Below are 20,007 nucleotides of genomic sequence, written 5' to 3' on the forward strand. Positions count from 1 at the left end.
TGAACCCTGATTGGCAGTGCCTCTTGGGGGTTCTTCTGTCACAACAAGCCTCACGTTGTTTAAGCAGTAAGATGCGTCCGAGTAACCAGCTGACACCCAGTGCTGGACCACACACATAAAAAATAGACCCAGGGGAAAACCACTATAATGAAGGTTATCATACCCACCAGTCATAGGTACCAGTGCCACAGCACCTTTTAACCCAGCTGGAAAAGGGACAGACAGCTCTGAAAAACGGATCCCTTCTGTGGTAGCAGACAGGGGTGAATCATAATTCAATCTTATTCCTAGGAATGAAACCAATCACCTATAAAACCCCATAACCTGTATCACTAAGCACCTCATAGGGACTAGTGAGCTACAGGCAGGAATCAGCAATGAATGCCAGTAATGACCCACCTATGGGGAGGAGTGCCCCCTTGTGGACAGAGAGCGAATAGCCCAACTAATTACTCTCACCATGGGGAGATTGATATACCCCTTGAACCCTGTGAACACAATGGAATGTGGGGTAACAGAGGGGGCATTAAACATGGACAAGCTTCCAAAGTTGTGCTTCTGCGAGACTGTATAGCCTGGATGAAGCCCGGTCCCTTATGGAGACAGGGGGCTCCGGCAATGGCTGACGTAGCCCCCGTTTGGCCGTATCCAAACGTGGGGGCACTGACGTCACAGTAATATTTTTGTGGAGGGGCGCACCAGTCACTCAGACCTGTGCAAAGGCCTCTCGCTCCGGGGGTTAACCGAGCCAAGTGCTCGGAGGCTGCTTCCTCATCTGAGGTTTCCTGCAAGCCCCACTTTCCTTCACTCCCTCCAACTCCAGGAATTGGAAATAGGAATGGGATTGCCATAACGCTGGAGGAAAGCTATTAAGCTTCATTTGCCAGAAGTTATGCATGCCAGCCGACGTTAGCCACGACGAGGCTTCTAATCTAAGCTAGGCTAGCTAGTCTCTTTGACCGCAGTACAGTCTGTTTAGAATAACCAAGCGACTTAACACTAGCTACGTATTCTAAACAAAAGAGCTACCCAAGCAATTCAGCTTTAGGAAGCTGGAATAGCTAGCAGTAGCTAGCTCGCCTCCGCGAGTTAGCTAACCTGGCTAGCACGCTATGCAGGGCATGTTAGCTAGCCTGGTCTCGAAAGTCTACGTAGGACCGGATCACTGAGGTGGGACCAGGACCCCTCTGGGAAGAGGCAAGCGGTGCTTAACCAAGGCAGACTCAGGCGGCGGGGGGATACCCACAGAACCTGGTCACCCTCTCTCTTTTAGTAGCCTCCCATAACTGGCAACAGAGCGCACAGGAGCCGGGCGACATGACCAATGACCCAATCCATTTCCGCGTCATGCAACTCAGACTCAGCTGAGGTACAGGCACCCAGGAGAGCAAGTCACTATCGGAAACACCAAGCCCCCTAAAGAATGCTACACGATTGTCAAGAGATACTGCGCTGAGGACTAGTAGGGGAACAGTGCCCGCTGTCCCCTAGTGACACACAAAAACTGATTTGAGTGAGGGCAGCCTGAGCATGAGCCGAAACATACTCACGTTTGTTGTCTTGTATCTTTTAATTCATTGGGGCATGGTCGCGAACCCTAACCTGTCTTGTCAGCCTTTGTCGTTTCGGTCACGTTAGTCCTCTTACTTATTGCTATAGCCAGGCCAAGCAATCGGAAGGATAACTAATTGTTCCTGATTTAGGGAACATATGATCAAATCAAATCAAATCAAAATGTCTAATCAAATCACATTTTATTTGTCACATGTGCCGAATACAACAGGTGTAGACCTTACCGTGAAATGCTTACTTACAAGCCCTTAACCAACAATGCAATTCAAGAAATAGAGTTAAGAAAATATTTACTAAATAAACTAAAGTAAAAAATGTAATAAAAAGTAACACAATAAATTAACAATAACGAGGCTATATACAATGAGTCAATGTGTGGGAGTACAGGTTAGTTGAGGTAATTTGTACATGTACAGTTGAAGTCGGAAGTTTACATATACTTAGGTTGGAGTCATTAAAACTTGTTTTTCAACCACTCCACAACTTTCTTGTTAACAAACTATAGTTTTGGCAAGTCGGTTAGGACATCTACTTTGAGCATGACACAAGTACATTTTCCAACAATTGTTTACAGACAGATTATTTCACTTATAATTCACTGTTTCATAATTCCAGTGGTCAGAAGTTTACATACAATAAGTTGATTGCCTTTAAACAGCTTGGAAAATTCCAGAAAATGATGTCATGGCTTTAGAAGCTTCTGATAGGCTAATTGGCATCATTTGAGTCAATTGGAGGTGTACCTGTGGATGTATTTCAAGGCCTACCTTCAAACTCAGTGCCTCAGTGTATAAACACCCTGGGACCACGCAGCTGTCATACCACTCAGGAAGGAGACACGTTCTGTCTCCTAGAGATGAACGTACTTTCATGCGAAAAGTGCAAATCAATCCCAGAACAACAGCAAAGGACCTTGTGAAGACACTGGAGGAAACAGGTACAAAAGTATCTATATCCACAGTAAAACGAGTTCTATATCGACATAACCTGAATAGCCGCTCAGCAAGGAAGAAGCCACTGAACACCATCCCAACCGTGAAGCACGGGAGTGGCAGCATCATGCTGTGGGGGTGCTTTGCTGCAGGAGGGACTGGTAAACTTCACAAAATAGATGGCATCATGAGGAAGGAAAATGATGTGGATATATTGAAGCAACATCTCAAGACATCAGTCAGGAAGTTAAAGCTTGGTCGCAAATGGGTCCTCCAAATGGACAATGACCCCAAACATACTTCCAAAGTTGTAGCAAAATGGCTTAAGGACAACCAAGTCAAGGTATTGGAGTGGCCATCACAAAGCCCTGACCTGAATTCTATAGAAAATCTGTGGGCAGAACTGAAAAAGCATGTGCGAGCAAGGAGGCCTACAAACCTGACTCAGTTACACCAGCTCTGTCAGGAGGAATGGGCCAGAATTCACCCAATTTATTGTGGAAAGTGTTAGAAATTGCGTAATTCAAATCTGGTATTGGAATAAGAATCAAGAGATCTTCAATCCAAGCAAAATTTATTATATGCAAAATGTATGTATGATAAGTATGAAGGTTCGTATATACGGGTCCACTGAAATACCACGCAGGGCACTCGGAGAACTAATCCATTGTTACAGGTTCTTCTTCAAATACTCTGACAGAGATATTTCCCACTCCCTGCTGGCCAATCAGAGTAGAGACTGAGCGTGGTTTAGACTTACTCAGCCAATCCGTTGGTGCACCGGCTGGTCCCAGTCTTTGGCGCTCCACTTGTTGCACACTGTTGCCAGGCATAAGTTTTTATCATAACAACCTGTGGAGTTAGCACCCAAAAGACACCATTCTGCTGTACCTACGTTCAAGGACGGTTCACAGACAACAAAGAGGCAGTGTTCGTATCTGTAAGAAATACAAGTCTTATCTGTCCTACCCCCTAACGTTCCTTACATGAATCACAGCTTGTTATGTAAAACAATTTATTTCAGTATAGTACAAACCTTCTATGCTTATCATTAATGCATTCCTTCTAAGCTATTCATCACATACAGATCCAATTATGAGAAAATAGAGCCCCACAAAAGCTTGTGGAAGGCTACCCGAAACATTTGACCCAAGTTAAACAATTTAAAGGCAATGCTACCAAATACTAATTGAGTGTATGTAAACTTCTGACCCATTGGGAATGTGATGAAATAAATAAAAGCTAAAATAAATAATTCTCTCTACTATTATTCTGACATTTCACATTCTTAAAATAAAGTGGTGATTCTAACTGACATAAAACAGGGAATTTTTAGTAGGATTAAATGCCAGGAATTGTGAAAAACTGAGTTTAAATGTATTTGGCTAAGGTGTATGTTGTTTGATTAATTGTTCAGCAGTCTTATGGCTTGGGGGTGAAGCTGTTAAGGAGCCTTTTGGACCTAGACTTGGCACTCCGGTTCCACTTGCCATCCGGTAGCAGAGAGAACAGTCTATGACTTTGGTGACTGGAGTCTTTGACAATTTTCTGGACCTTCCTCTGACACTGCCTAGTATATAGGTCCTGGATGGCAGGAAGCTTGGCCCCAGTGATATACTGGGCCGTACGCACTACCCTCTGTAGCACCTTGCGGTCGGATGCCGAGCAGTTGCCAAAACAGGTGGTGATGCAACTGGTCAGGATGCTCTCGATGGTGCAGCTGTAGAACCTTTTGAAGATCTGGGGACCTATGCCATATCTTTTCAGTCTCCTGAGGGGGAAAAGGTGTTGTCTTGCCCTCTTCACGACTGTCTTGGTGTGTTTGGACCATGATAGTAGGGCGGCAGGTAGCTTAGTGGTTAAGAGCGTTGTGCCAGTAACCGAAAGGTCGCTGGTTCTAATCCCCGAGCCGACTAGGTGAAAAATCTGTCGATGTGCCCTTGAGCAAGGCACTTAACCCTAATTGCTCCTGTAAGTCGCTCTGGATAAGAGCGTCTGCTAAATGACTAATTATAATTATAATTAATTATAATTATAGTTCATTGGTGATGTGGACACTAAGGAAATTGAAAGTTTCGACCCGCTCCACTACTGCCCCGTCGATGTATTTTTAAAATGTTTAGATCAGCTTTAATATTGCAGATTGTAACTTCAATCAATTTAATTGTCTGCATCACTTCCAATCCCCAATATTTTTTTTCTCCGCAAATATACATACAGTGGGGAAAAAAAGTATTTAGTCAGCCACCAATTGTGCAAGTTCTCCCACTTAAAAAGATGAGAGAGGCCTGTAATTTTCATCATAGGTACACGTCAACTATGACAGACAAAATGAGAAAAAAAAATCTAGAAAATCACATTGTAGGATTTTTAATGAATTTATTTGCGAATTAGGGTGGAAAATAAGTATTTGGTCACCTACAAACAAGCAAGATTTCTGGCTCTCACAGACCTGTAACTTCTTCTTTAAGAGGCTCCTCTGTCCTCCACTCGTTACCTGTATTAATGGCACCTGTTTGAACTTGTTATCAGTATAAAAGACACCTGTCCACAACCTCAAACAGTCACACTCCAAACTCCACTATGGCCAAGACCAAAGAGCTGTCAAAGGACACCAGAAACAAAATTGTAGACCTGCACCAGGCTGGGAAGACTGAATCTGCAATAGGTAAGCAGCTTGGTTTGAAGAAATCAACTGTGGGAGCAATTATTAGGAAATGGAAGACATACAAGACCACTGATAATCTCCCTCGATCTGGGGCTCCACGCAAGATCTCACCCCGTGGGGTCAAAATGATCACAAGAACGGTGAGCAAAAATCCCAGAACCACACGGGGGGACCTAGTGAATGACCTGCAGAGAGCTGGGACCAAAGTAACAAAGCCTACCATCAGTAACACACTGCTCCGCCAGGGACTCAAATCCTGCAGTGCCAGACGTGTCCCCCTGCTTAAGCCAGTACATGTCCAGGCCCGTCTGAAGTTTGCTAGAGTGCATTTGGATGATCCAGAAGAGGATTGGGAGAATGTCATATGGTCAGATGAAACCAAAATAGAACTTTTTGGTAAAAACTCAACTCGTCATGTTTGGAGGACAAAGAATGCTGAGTTGCATCCAAAGAACACCATACCTACTGTGAAGCATGGGGGTGGAAACATCAAGCTTTGGGGCTGTTTTTCTGCAAAGGGACCAGGACGACTGATCCGTGTAAAGGAAAGAATGAATGGGGCCATGTATCGTGAGATTTTGAGTGAAAACCTCCTTCCATCAGCAAGGGCATTGAAGATGAAACGTGGCTGGGTCTTTCAGCATGACAATGATCCCAAACACACCGCCTGGGCAACGAAGGAGTGGCTTCGTAAGAAGCATTTCAAGGTCCTGGAGTGGCCTAGCCAGTCTCCAGATCTCAACCCCATAGAAAATCTTTGGAGGGAGTTGAAAGTCTGTGTTGCCCAGCGACAGCCCCAAAACATCACTGCTCTACAGGAGATCTGCATGGAGGAATGGGCCAAAATACCAGCAACAGTGTGTGAAAACCTTGTGAAGACTTACAGAAAACGTTTGACCTGTGTCATTGCCAACAAAGGGTATATAACAAAGTATTGATAAACTTTTGTTATTGACCAAATACTTATTTTCCACCATAATTCGCAAATAAATTCATTAAAAATCCTACAATGTGATTTTCTGGATTTTTTTTTCTCATTTTGTCTGTCATAGTTGACGTGTACCTATGATGAAAATTACAGGCCTCTCGCATCTTTTTAAGTGGGAGAACTTGCACAATTGGTGGCTGACTAAATACTTTTTTTCCCCACTGTACATACACTACCGTTCAAAAGTTTGGGGTCACTTAGAAATGTCCTTGTTTTTGAAAGAAAAGCAATTTCTTTGTCCATTAAAATAACATCAAATTAATCAGAAATATAGTGTAGACATTGTTAATGTTGTAAATGGCTATTGTAGTTGGAAACTGCAGATTTTTATTGGGATATCTACATAGGCGTATAGAGGCCCATTATCAGCAACCATCACTCCTGTGTTCCAATGGCACGTTGTTTGCTAATCCAAGTTTATCGTTTTAAAAGGCTAATTGATCATTAGAAAAACCTTTTGCAATTATGTTAGCACAGCTGAAAACTGCTGATTAAAGAAGCAATACAACTGGCCTTCTAGAGACTAGTTGAGTATCTGGAGCATCAGCAATTGTGGGTTCGATTACAGGCTCAAAATGGCCAGAAACAAATAACTTTCTTCTGAAACTCGTCAGTCTATTCTTGTTCTGAGAAATGAAGGCTATTCCATGCGAGAAATTGCCTAGAAACTGAAGATCTCATACAATGCTGTGTACTACTCCCTTCACAGAACAGCGCAAACTGGCTCTAACCAGAATATAAAGAGGGGTGGGAGGCCCCGGTGCACAACTGAGCAAGAGGACAAATACATTAGTGTGTAGTTTGAGAAACAGACACCTCACAGGTCCTCAAATGGCAGCTTCATTAAATAGTACCCGCAAAACACCAGTCTCAACGTCAACAGTGAAGAGGCGACTCCGGGATGCTGACCTTCTAGGCAGAGTTGCAAAGAAAAAGCCATATCTCAGACTGGCCAATAAAAAGAAAAGATTAAGATGGGCAAAAGAACACAGACACTGGACTTTTTCTTTGCAACTCTGCCTCTGGCCCCAGTGTGGATGGTCAGCGTGGCAGACGTGTTGTTGCCTACCCTTACCACCTGAGGGCGGCCCGTCAGGAAGTCCAGGATCCAGTTGCAGAGGGAGCTGATTAGTCCCAGGGTCCTTAGCTTAATGATGAGCTTTGTGGGCACTATGGTGTTGAACGCTGAGCTGTAGTCAATGAACAGCATTCTCACATTGGTGTTCCTTTTGTCCAGGTGGGAAAGGGCAGTGTGGAGTGCGATTGAGATTGCATCATCTGTGGATCTGTTGGGGCGGTATGCGAATTGGAGTGGGTCTAGGGTTTCCGGGATGATGTTGTTGATGTGAGCCATGACCAGGCTTTCAAAGCACTTCATGGCTACCGGTAGTCATTTAGGCAGGTTACCTTCGTTTTCTTGGGCACAGGGACTATGGTGGTCTGCTTGAAACATGTAGGTATTACAGACTCGGTCAGGGAGAGGTTGAAAATGTCAGTGAAGACACTTGCCAGTTGGTCCGCACATGCTCTGAGTACACATCCTGGTAATCCGTTTGGCCCGCGCCCTTGTGAATGTTGACCTGTTTAAAGGTCTTGCTCACATCGGCTACGGAGAGCGTGATCACACAGTCGTCCGGAACAGCAGGTGCTCTCATGCATGTTTCAGTGTTGCTTGCCTCGAAGCGAACATAAAAGTAATTTATCTCATCTGGTAGGCTCGCGTCACTGGGCAGCTCGCGGCTGGGTTTCTCTGTGTAGTCCGTAACAGTTTGCAAGCCCTGCCACATCCGACGAGCATCACAGCCGGTGTAGTAGGATTCAATCTTAGTTCTGTATTGACTCTTTGCCTGTTGGATGGTTCGTCTGAGTGCATAGCGGGATTTCATATACAGTGGGGAGAACAAGTATTTGATACACTGCCGATTTTGCAGGTTTTCTTACTTACAAAGCATGTAGAGGTCTGTAATTTTTTATCATAGGTACACTTCAACTATGCGAGACGGAATCTAAAACAAAAATCCAGAAAATCACATTGTATGATTTTTAAGTAATTAATTTGCATTTTATTGCATGACATAAGTATTTGATACATCAGAAAAGCAGAACGTAATATTTGGTACAGAAACCTTTGTTTGCAATTACAGAGATCATACGTTTCCTGTAGGTCTTGACCAGGTTTGCACACACTGCAGCAGGGATTTTGGCCCACTCCTCCATACAGACCTCCAGATCCTTCAGGTTTCGGGGCTGTCGCTGGGCAATACGGACTTTCAGCTCCCTCCAAAGATTTTCTATTGGGTTCAGGTCTGGAGACTGGCTAGGCCACTCCAGGGCCTTGAGATGCTTCTTACGGAGCCACTCCTTAGTTGCCCTGGCTGTGTGTTTCGGGTCGTTGTCATGCTGGAAGACCCAGCCACGACCCATCTTCAATGCTCTTACTGAGGGAAGGAGGTTGTTGGCCAAGATCTCGCGATACATGGCCCCATCCATCCTCCCCAGAATACGGTGCAGTCGACCTGTCCCCTTTGCAGAAAAGCATCCCCAAAGAATTATGTTTCCACCTCCATGCTTCACGGTTGGGATGGTGTTCTTGGGGTTGTACTCATCCTTCTTCTTCCTCCAAACACGGCGAGTGGAGTTTAGACCAAAAAGCTCTATTTTTGTCTCATCAGACCACATTACCTTCTCCCATTCCTCCTCTGGATCATCCAGATGGTCATTGGCAAACTTCAGACGGGCCTGGACATGCACTGGCTTGAGCAGGGGGACCTTGCGTGCGCTGCAGGATTTTAATCCATGACGGCGTAGTGTGTTACTAATGGTTTTCTTTGAGACTGTGGTCCCAGCTCTCTTCAGGTCATTGACCAGGTCCTGCCGTGTAGTTCTGGGCTGATCCCTCACCTTCCTCATGATCATTGATGCCCCACGAGGTGAGATCTTGCATGGAGCCCCAGACCGAGGGTGATTGACCGTCATCTTGAACTTCTTCCATTTTCTAATAATTGCGCCAACAGTTGTTGCCTTCTCACCAAGCTGCTTGCCTATTGTCCTGTAGCCCATCCCAGCCTTGTGCAGGTCTACAATTTTATCCCTGATGTCCTTACACAGCTCTCTGGTCTTGGCCATTGTGGAGAGGTTGGAGTCTGTTTGATTGAGTGTGTGGACAGGTGTCTTTTATACAGGTAACGAGTTCAAACAGGTGCAGTTAATACAGGTAATGAGTGGAGAACAGGAGGGCTTCTTAAAGAAAAACTAACAGGTCTGTGAGAGCCGGAATTCTTACTGGTTGGTTGGTGATCAAATACTTATGTCATGCAATAAAATGCATATTAATTACTTAAAAATCATACAATGTGATTTTCTGGATTTTTTAAGTGTACCTATGATAAAAATGACAGACCTCTACATTCTTTGTAAGTAGGAAAACCTGCAAAGTCGGCAGTGTATCAAATACTTGTTCTCCCCACTGTATGTGTCCGGATTAGTGTCCCGCTCCTTTAAAGCGGCAGCTCTAGCCTTTAGCTCGGTGCGGATGTTGCCTGTAATCCATGGCTTCTGGTTGGGATATGTACGTACGGTCATTGTGGGGAAGACGTCGTCAATGCACTTATTGTTGAAGCCGGAGACTGAGGTGGTATACTCCTCAATGCCGTTGGATGAATCCCGGAACATATTCCAGTCTGTGCTAGCAAAACAGTCCTGTAGTGTAGCATCTGGGTCATCTGACCACTTCCATGTTGATCGAGTCACTTGTACTTCCTGCTTTAGATTTTGCTTGTAAGCAGGAATCAGGAGGATAGAATTATGGTCAGATTTGCCAAATGGAGGGCGAGGAAGAGCTTTGTATATGTCTCTGTGTGTGGAGTAAAGGTGGTCTAGAGTTTTTTCCCTCTGGTGGCACATGTGACATGCTGGTAGAAATTAAGTAAAACTGATTTAAGTTTGCCTGCATTAAAGTCCCCGGCCACTAGGAGTGCCACTTCTGGATGAGCATTTTCTTGTTTGCTTATGGCCTTATACAGCTCGTTGAGTGCGGTCTTAGTGCCAGCAGCTGTTTGTGGTAGCAAATAGACGGCTACGAATAATATACAATGGGGAGAACAAGTATTTGATACACTGCCGATTTTGCAGGTTTTCTTACTTACAAAGCATGTAGAGATCTGTAATTTTTATCATAGGTACACTTCAACTGTGAGAGACGGAATCTAAAACAAAAATCCAGAAAATCACATTGTATGATTTTTAAGTAATTAATTTGCATTTTATTGCATGCCATAAGTATTTGATCACCTACCTACCAGTAAGAATTCCGGCTCTCACAGACCTGTTAAGAAGCCCTCCTGTTCTCCACTCATTACCTGTATTAACTGCACCTGTTTGAACTCGTTACCTGTATAAAAGACACCTGTCCACACACTCAATCAAACAGACTCCAACCTCTCCACAATGGCCAAGACCAGAGAGCTGTGTAAGGACATCAGGGATAAAATTGTAGACCTGCACAAGGCTGGGATGGGCTACAGGACAATAGGCAAGCAGCTTGGTGAGAAGGCAACAACTGTTGGCGCAATTATTAGAAAATGGAATAAGTTCAAGATGACGGTCAACCACCCTCGGTCTGGGGCTCCATGCAAGATCTCACCTCGTGGGGCATCAATGATCATGAGGAAGGTGAGGGATCAGCCCAGAACTACACGGCAGGACCTGGTCAATAACCTGAAAAGAGCTGGGACCACAGTCTCAAAGAAAACCATTAGTAACACACTACGCCGTCATGGATTAAAATCCTGCAGCGCACGCAAGGTCCCCCTGCTCAAGCAAGTGCATGTCCAGGCCCATCTGAAGTTTGCCAATGACCATCTGGATGATCCAGAGGAGGAATGGGAGAAGGTAATGTGGTCTGATGAGACAAAAATAGAGCTTTTTGGTCTAAACTCCACTCGCCGTGTTTGGAGGAAGAAGAAGGATGAGTACAACCCCAAGAACACCATCCCAACCGTGAAGCATGGAGGTGGAAACATAATTCTTTGGGGATGCTTTTCTGCAAAGGGGACAGGTCGACTGCACCGTATTCTGGGGAGGATGGATGGGGCCATGTATCGCGAGATCTTGGCCAACAACCTCCTTCCCTCAGTAAGAGCATTGAAGATGGGTCGTGGCTGGGTCTTCCAGCATGACAACGACCCGAAACACACAGCCAGGGCAACTAAGGAGTGGCTCCGTAAGAAGCATCTCAAGGTCCTGGAGTGGCCTTGCCAGTCTCCAGACCTGAACCCAATAGAAAATCTTTGGAGGGAGCTGAAAGTCCGTATTCCCCAGCGACAGCCCCGAAACCTGAAGGATCTGGAGAAGGTCTGTATGGAGGAGTGGGCCAAAATCTCTGCTGCAGTGTGTGCAAACCTGGTCAAGACCTACAGGAAACGTATGATCTCTGTAATTGCAAACAAAGGTTTCTGTACCAAATATTACGTTCTGCTTTTCTGATGTATCAAATACTTATGTCATGCAATAAAATGCAAATTAATTACTTAAAAATCATACAATGTGATTTTCTGGATTTTTGTTTTAGATTCCGTCTCTCACAGTTGAAGTGTACCTATGATAAAAATGACAGACCTCTACATGCTTTGTAAGTAGGAAAACCTGAAAAATCGGCAGAGTATCAAATACTTGTTCTCCCCACTGTAGATGAGAACTCTCTTGGTAGATAGTGTGGTCTACAGCTTATCATGAGGTGCTCTTCCTCAGGCGAGCAATACCTCGAGACTTCTTTAATATTAGACATCGCGCACCAGCTGTTATTGAAAAATAGACACACACCCCCGTACCTCGTCTTACCAGACGTATCTGTCCTGCCGATGCACGGAAAACCCAGCCAGCTCGATATTAATTGTGTCGTCGTTCAGCCACGACTCGGTGAAACATAAGATATTACAGTTTTTAAAGTTCTGTTGGTAGGATAGTCCTGATCGGAGATCATCCAGTTTATTTTCCAGTGATTGCACGTTGGCCTATAGGACGGATGGTAGTGGCGGTTTACCCACTCGCCAACGAATTCTCACAAGGCACCCTGACCTCAGCCCCTGTATTTCCGTCTTTTCTTCACGCGAATGACAGGGATTTGGGCCTATTCTCGGGAAAGCAGTATATCCTTTGTCGGACTCATTTAAATAACAAATATTTTTCCAGTTCGAGGTGAGTAATCGCTGTTCTGATAACCAGAAGCTCTTTTCGGTAATAAGAGACGGTAGCAGCAACATTATGTACAAAATAAGTTCCAAACAATGCGAAAACATTTACTAAATAGCACAGTTGGTTAGAAGCCCGTAAAACGGCAGCCATCCCCTCCGCCGCCATTATGATGATAACCATACAAATTTCAGCACACAACGTCCAGGGGGTGAGCACACTACCACTAAGGGAGAGTTTAGTTGGTGGAATGTAAGACAGTCTCATGTTCCAATTGTTTGTTTTAGTAGCGTGAATAGTTCCTGTTCACACTGAGATGAAGAGCAAAATAATTGAAGTAATGAATCCAAGTCTCACGCTTTTCACCTGTGGAAGGCGGGGCTCCAGCAAGGCGTAGATTTCATTGGCCTTGTCAGGCGGGCTTGTAGATCTTTCAACCAAAGGCGGGAGAGTGCGACTCCCCATAGTGTGTTGTACCGAAGTTGACTGACTGAAACGGAGCATCTACCGACAAAATTATTATTATAAAAAAATGAAGTTTCTGGCCTGTTTTCCAAATGTTGTTGACTGTTCTTGCCAGAGAGTATTATCATCATCAGCGCTAACTGCTGCTCTCAAAATCTGTTATTTTCTCATGTAGATATATTCAAGACTTATGACCAAACCAGTGTCAAATTGGCAAGATGTGGAATAACAAAAAATGGAGGCGTTACAGGAGATTATCCAGGCTCTGCTGTAGCCGGCCGCAACCGGGAGACCAATGGGGCGGCGCACAATTGGCCCAGCGTCGTCCAGGGTAGGGGAGGGAATGGCCGGCAGGGAGGTAGCTCAGTTGGTAGAGCATGGCGTTTGCAACGCCAGGGTTGTGGGTTCGATTCCCACGGGGGGCCAGTATGAAAATAAAAAAGAATAATGTATACACTAACTGTAAGTCGCTCTGGATAAGAGCGTCTGCTAAAATGACGTAAATGTAAATGTAAAAATTATCAATTACAGAAATTACCTCATTTTGTATGAGTTTCTCGCAGCGGCACAATTCTCTCTGCTTACCAAGCAGTTCTTATCCTTATATTTTTTAATCTATGGAGAAAATCGAGATGACTAACAGCACTATACAGTGGGGAAAAAAAGTATTTAGTCAGCCACCAATTGTGCAAGTTCTCCCACTTAAAAAGATGAGAGAGGACTGTCATTTTCATCATAGGTACACGTCAACTATGACAGACAAATTGAGAAAAAAAATCCAGAAAATCACATTGTAGGATTTTTAATGAATTTATTTGCAAATTATGGTGGAAAATAAGTATTTGGTCACCTACAAACAAGCAAGATTTCTGGCTCTCACAGACCTGTAACTTCTTCTTTAAGAGGCTCCTCTGTCCTCCACTCGTTACCTGTATTAATGGCACCTGTTTGAACTTGTTATCAGTATAAAAGACACCTGTCCACAACCTCAAACAGTCACACTCCAAACTCCACTATGGTCAAGACCAAAGAGCTGTCAAAGGACACCAGAAACAAAATTGTAGACCTGCACCAGGCTGGGAAGACTGAATCTGCAATAGGTAAGCAGCTTGGTTTGAAGAAATCAACTGTGGGAGCAATTATTAGGAAATGGAAGACATACAAGACCACTGATAATCTCCCTCGATCTGGGGCTCCACGCAAGATCTCACCCCGTGGGGTCAAAATGATCACAAGAACGGTGAGCAAAAATCCCAGAACCACACGGGGGGACCTAGTGAATGACCTGCAGAGAGCTGGGACCAAAGTAACAAAGCCTACCATCAGTAACACACTGCTCCGCCAGGGACTCAAATCCTGCATTGCCAGACGTGTCCCCCTGCTTAAGCCAGTACATGTCCAGGCCCGTCTGAAGTTTGGGAGAATGTCATATGGTCAGATGAAACCAAAATAGAACTTTTTGGTAAAAACTCAACTCATCGTGTTTGGAGGACAAAGAATGCTGAGTTGCATCCAAAGAACACCATACCTACTGTGAAGCATGGGGGTGGAAACTTCATGCTTTGGGGCTGTTTTTCTGCAAAGGGACCAGGACGACTGATCCGTGTAAAGGAAAGAATGAATGGGGCCATGTATCGTGAGATTTTGAGTGAAAACCTCCTTCACTCAGCAAGGGCATTGAAGATGAAACGTGGCTGGGTCTTTTAGCATGACAATGATCCCAAACACACCTCCCGGGCAACGAAGGAGTGGCTTCGTAAGAAGCATTTCAAGGTCCTGGAGTGGCCTAGCCAGTCTCCAGATCTCAACCCCATAGAAAATCTTTGGAGGGAGTTGAAAGTCCGTGTTGCCCAGCGACAGCCCCAAAACATCACTGCTCTAGAGGAGATCTGCATGGAGGAATGGGCCAAAATACCAGCAACAGTGTATGAAAACCTTGTGAAGACTTACAGAAAACGTTTGACCTGTGTCATTGCCAACAAGGGGTATATAACAAAGTATTGAGAAACTTTTGTTTTTGACCAAATACTTATTTTCCACCATAATTTGCAAATAAATTCATAAAAAATCCTACAATGTGATTTTCTGGAATTTTTTTTCTCATTTTGTCTGTCATAGTTGACATGTACCTATGATGAAAATTACAGGCCTCTCTCATCTTTTTAAGTGGGATAACTTGCACAATTGGTGGCTGACTAAATCCTTTTTTCCCCACTGTATTTCATTTTGTTTGCACTCCTTGTTGGATTTCTGAAAATAGAGCTTGAGTTAAATGCTTCCTAAAGGAACATACACCCAGTCATCATCACGACATTGAAGAAAGGACATTTCTATTGACTGTGTGTATGCTGCTGATGCATTGTTATATTGACATTGTGCATATTTATACAGTGGATACCATAGACTATAACTGGAAATATTTAGGTTCCTATGAAATTTTGTTTAGTAATAATTTTCTGATCTCTAAAGTAATGTTCTTTGTAGATATAACTATGCTTCCTCCTTTTCAGATTCTCTGGGTGGCCCCTTCCCCACCACATCTCACCACTGCCCCCAGAAGCCCAACAAGAGATGTCTGCCTATCCAGCAGTGTGGGGGCAGCCTGTCCTCCTTTCCCCTGCTCTTCCACCCAAGTGCCAAGGGCTCCCAGATCGTCATGGACGTGGCCCAGAGGACCGTCAAGAGGCAGGCCAGCTTCTGCAACGCCATCACCTTCAGCCACCGGCCAATCGCCCTGTTCGAGCAGGTCCGCCTCAAGGTAAGGACAGACTGGGAGGTGGACATGTTCATCAGTAAAGACTTTCTCTTTCCTCTCTTTCTTTTAGCCTAACTGTTTTCCATGTATTTTTTTGTCTGTCTCTCTCACTGTGTATTTTGCCTTCATTATTCCCCTGATTCTGTGTGGGCCAAAGCAGCTTAGCAAAAGTTTCCACTTCACCTATCAGTCCATCTATGTCTCGAAAATGAAAGAGCATGGGAAGCATTGCCATGTGATCCGTACTGTTATCTTGCACGGTGAAGCAGTGTAAATAGAGGTTTAAAATGAGATGAGACAAGAATAGCCAGTCAGCGGATGATAAACAGACATGTCTATTTTTGTTGTTGTTGTTTACCATTTGGTTTGTCAAAGTTTTAACATATGGCCAACCAGAATGTGGAGTGATAAATCTTCGACAAACACGACTAATGTTTAACTCCCTTTATCATGCTTTAAATGGTACAAACCCATTACCTGTTCCCCTTCAGATCACTAAGAAGCAGTGCTGCTGGAGCGGAGCCCTGCGTCTGGGCTTCACCTCCAAGGACCCATCCCGCATCAACCCAAACAACCTGCCCAAGTACGCCTGCCCAGACCTTGTCTCCCAGAATGGATTCTGGGCCAAGGCCCTGCCCGAGGAGCTGTCCAACGAGGGCAACATCATCTCCTTCTGGGTGGACAAGAAGGGCCGGGTCTTCTACCGCATCATTGACTCCAGCCCCATACTGTTCTTCAGCGGGGTCCATGCCTCTGAGCCACTCTGGGCTCTCATAGATGTCTACGGCCTGACACGAGGGGTCCAGCTACTGGGTGAGTTTCACAGGAAGAAGGGACAGTGTAATGGCGGCTTATGATGCTCCTAGCCATACATTATTCTGTCTGATTTTAGATTAATTTACAATTCAAATTCATTTTGATGAATTTCCCAAATTGACTAGTGATGGCAAGTGGTGGTTGAATGTTTAAAATGTTATGTGCCTGGTGTGTTTAAGTGCGGTTGGTTGTTTGGTGATGTCACTTACTTGTCCCACACACAATCACACCAAACTAGTCCAATGGAAAAAAGATGGAGAGAGATTAGATAGGTTGCACAGTTGTTAGCTTTAAATAAATGCCACCACAGTGGAATTTGAGAACCCCTGGGAAACAAGGCATCTATTCCGAAATGTTAACCATTCTGTTTGATGGGTTTACCGCAAACAGTTTAAACTAATTAAGAAAACTTTTCCAATCCAACAGATTTTGAATAAATATTTTAAGTTGAGATATTTTGTATGTAGAGATTTGTAGTTCATGTTATTACCAGTATCTTAAGTTTTACCCAGTTTGAGAGCTGGTTAGCTGAGTAGCCCGTTCCACTCACAGCCCTTGTCATCTCGTATACGGGTTAGAAATGGCAGATTTTGTCAATGATAAGCACCTAAGTTGGAACATAGTGGCTGTACAGTAACATGCTATACATGACTTCAGAGCTCCGGTTCTCCGCTTCACAGCGCTGAATGGGTTTTGACTGACAGCCATTATAAACTTCAGCACCGCGTGCGACGAGAAAATGCCCCCATCCCTCCCGCTAATTGGGCTACTTTTGCACATTTGTAAATCGAGAGGATTTGTTCTGAAAGATGAGACATTGAGGACTACACTGCTCAAAAAAATAAAGGGAACACTAAAATAACACATCCTAGATCTGAATGAATGACATAATCTTATTAAATACTTTTTTCTTTACATAGTTGAATGTGCTGACAACAAAATCACACAAAAATTATCAATGAAAATCAAATTTATCAACCCATGGAGGTCTAGATTTGGAGTCACCCTCAAACCCAGGGCCAACCGCACCAGCATATGGTCTCACAAGGGGTCTGAGGATCTCATCTCGGTACCTAATGGCATTCAGGCTACCTCTGGTGAGCATATGGAGGGCTGTGCGGCCCCCCAAAGAAATGCCACCCCACACCATGACTGACCCACCGCCAAACCGGTCATGCTGGAGGATGTTGCAGGCAGCAGAACGTTCTCCACGGCGTCTCCAGACTCTGTCACGTCTGTCACGTGCTCAGTGTGAACCTGCTTTCATCTGTGAAGAGTACAGGGTGCCAGTGGCGAATTTGCCAATCTTGGTGTTCTCTGGCAAATGCCAAACGTCCTGCACGGTGTTGGGCTGTAAGCACAACCCCCACCTGTGGACGTCGGGCCCTCATACCACCCTCATGGAGTCTGTTTCTGACCGTTTGAGCAGACACATGCACATTTGTGGCCTGCTGGAGGTCATTTTGCAGGGCTCTGGCAGTGCTCCTCCTGCTCCTCCTTGCACAAAGGCGGAGGTAGCAGTCCTGCTGCTGGGTTGTTGCCCTCCTACGGCCTCCTCCACATCTCCTGATGTACTGTCTCCTGGTAGCGCCTCCATGCTCTGGACACTACGCTGACAGACACAGCAAACCTTCTTGCCACAGCTCGCATTGATGTGCCATCCTGGATGAGCTGCACTACCTGAGCCACTTGTGTGGGTTGTAGACTCCGTCTCATGCTACCACTAGAGTGACAGCACCGCCAGCATTCAAAAGTGACCAAATCATCAGCCATGAAGCATAGGAACTGAGAAGTGGTCTGTGGTCACCACCTGCAAAACCAGTCCTTTATTGGGGGTGTCTTGATAATTGCCTATAATTTCCACCTGTTGTCTATTCCATTTGCACAACAGCATGTGAAATTTATTGTCAATCAGTGTAGCTTCCTAAGTGGACAGTTTGATTTCACAGAAGTGTGATTGACTTGGAGTTACATTGTGTTGTTTAAGTGTTCCCTTTATTTTTTTTGAGCAGTGTATTATAAACACCACTTTGATGTCATACAAGCAAACCACACACATTTCAATATTTGAAAACTCATGTCATTTACAGTATCAACGTTAATGAGCGCTATTTTTGATCCACAGTTACAAGGATGACATGCGTTGTACCCTGGGTTGTCCTGAACAGAATGAGACAATGTTTGTCGTATTGTTAAGCCACGGAACACTCATTTCAATGCACTCATGACTCCATTCTATGCGTACCAAAATTACAATATGTTTGTCTGAAGTGCCTTTATGTCTGAAGTGCCTCTATATTGGCAATAGAATAAGCTTTCAAATTATGCCCACCTAAGTGTGCTTGCTTCAGTTCCTCAATGGCAAACCTAGGAGAGCTCAAAAAAGCACCTTATAGTTGAAGGCTCTTTCCTTACTTAGGAACTGTGCACTGTTTGGAGAGGTGTGTGGCCACTTGGACACACCAGTTAGACCTCTCACTCAAACCCTTGTAATAGTTTTTTCTTATCTTGCACCTACTCCAAAATGTAAATCAATATTCTTATTATGTGATTGAATGTATCCAGAGTATTTTCACATTTCGTTATTGACAAATGCTTTGAAAAGTACAGTAAATGTAAAATGCACATACAATCAACAGTGTAATATTTGGATTCAGTCTTGTGTCAGGTGAACTGTTGTGTCCTCACCTTTTGGTCCGATAATTTTACCATCATCTCCAAAAAGTTATTTTTAAATTGCTACCATGGGCATGTATTTAGTTCTTCTGGTAGAAACATTCAATTTGGCCCTATCCATTTAGGCCAATTTCCATGAGTGTAAGGGGTTAACATTGATAGGAGTGCAGTCAGATATTTGGAACTGAAAATAGCCATAATACTGTAAAATTGTGCTAGTATTCCTTCCTAGATTTTGCTTAATCCTAAATTGCTCTTGTTAGAGTACAATTATGTTGCAAAAAGTCATATTCTCACCCCTCTTGAGAAAATTCAAACAAAGATAAGATTGAAAGAAAATAACTTTCAAGTTCCCCAAAACTTTAATCAACATGGGGTCGTTTTCAAGAATCGTCACCATTTAATAAAAATAGAAGAAGCTCCCATATAGTGTAGATAGTACCATTTAACCTAATTTCTGGTGGCATTAGCTGACAACAAGCAGTGTGCGATCTCCTGTTGGGCTGTTTGGTATCCAGCACTAGAGTGTGACTATCTGGAGTTCAGTGGCCTTGCGGTGAGCTGTGATGACACACGGCACAAAGCTCTTGTTCCTCGACAGACATTGAGGAGAGGTGATGTCAGAAGAACAAATGGAATGTTCTCACTGGGCTAAGAAGGAGTATGTTGTGTTTGCATTGTGGATGTCCAGGCATTGGATCCCCTCTGGGCTTTATGACTTTAACTAAACATAACCATATGCAATCAGGATCCTTAACAGTAGTCTACAAACATTCAATTTTAAAATCTATCCGAAATTTGAATCTATGTACAGTACCAGTCAATAGTTTGGACACACCTACTCATTCAAGGGTTTTTCTTTATTTTTTACTATTTTCTACATTGTAGAATAATAGTGAAGACATCACAACTATGAAATAACACAAATGGCATCATGTAGTAACCA

General features: G+C 44.1%; 1 pseudogene across 1 annotated transcript in view; it reads left to right on the plus strand.

The window, feature by feature from the left end:
• The window catches only part of LOC311132630 (E3 ubiquitin-protein ligase NEURL1-like), a 122,595-nt pseudogene that overhangs the window by 14,284 nt on the left and 88,304 nt on the right, over positions 1-20,007 (plus strand). The window contains exons 2-3 of the transcript in view: positions 15,325-15,572; positions 16,061-16,382. The product of the transcript in view is annotated as an E3 ubiquitin-protein ligase NEURL1-like (transcript). The remainder of the gene's footprint in view (positions 1-15,324; positions 15,573-16,060; positions 16,383-20,007) is intronic.

This window comes from Coregonus lavaretus (genome assembly GCF_964263955.1).
Source record: "Coregonus lavaretus genome assembly, chromosome: 1".
NCBI lineage: Eukaryota > Metazoa > Chordata > Actinopteri > Salmoniformes > Salmonidae > Coregonus > Coregonus lavaretus.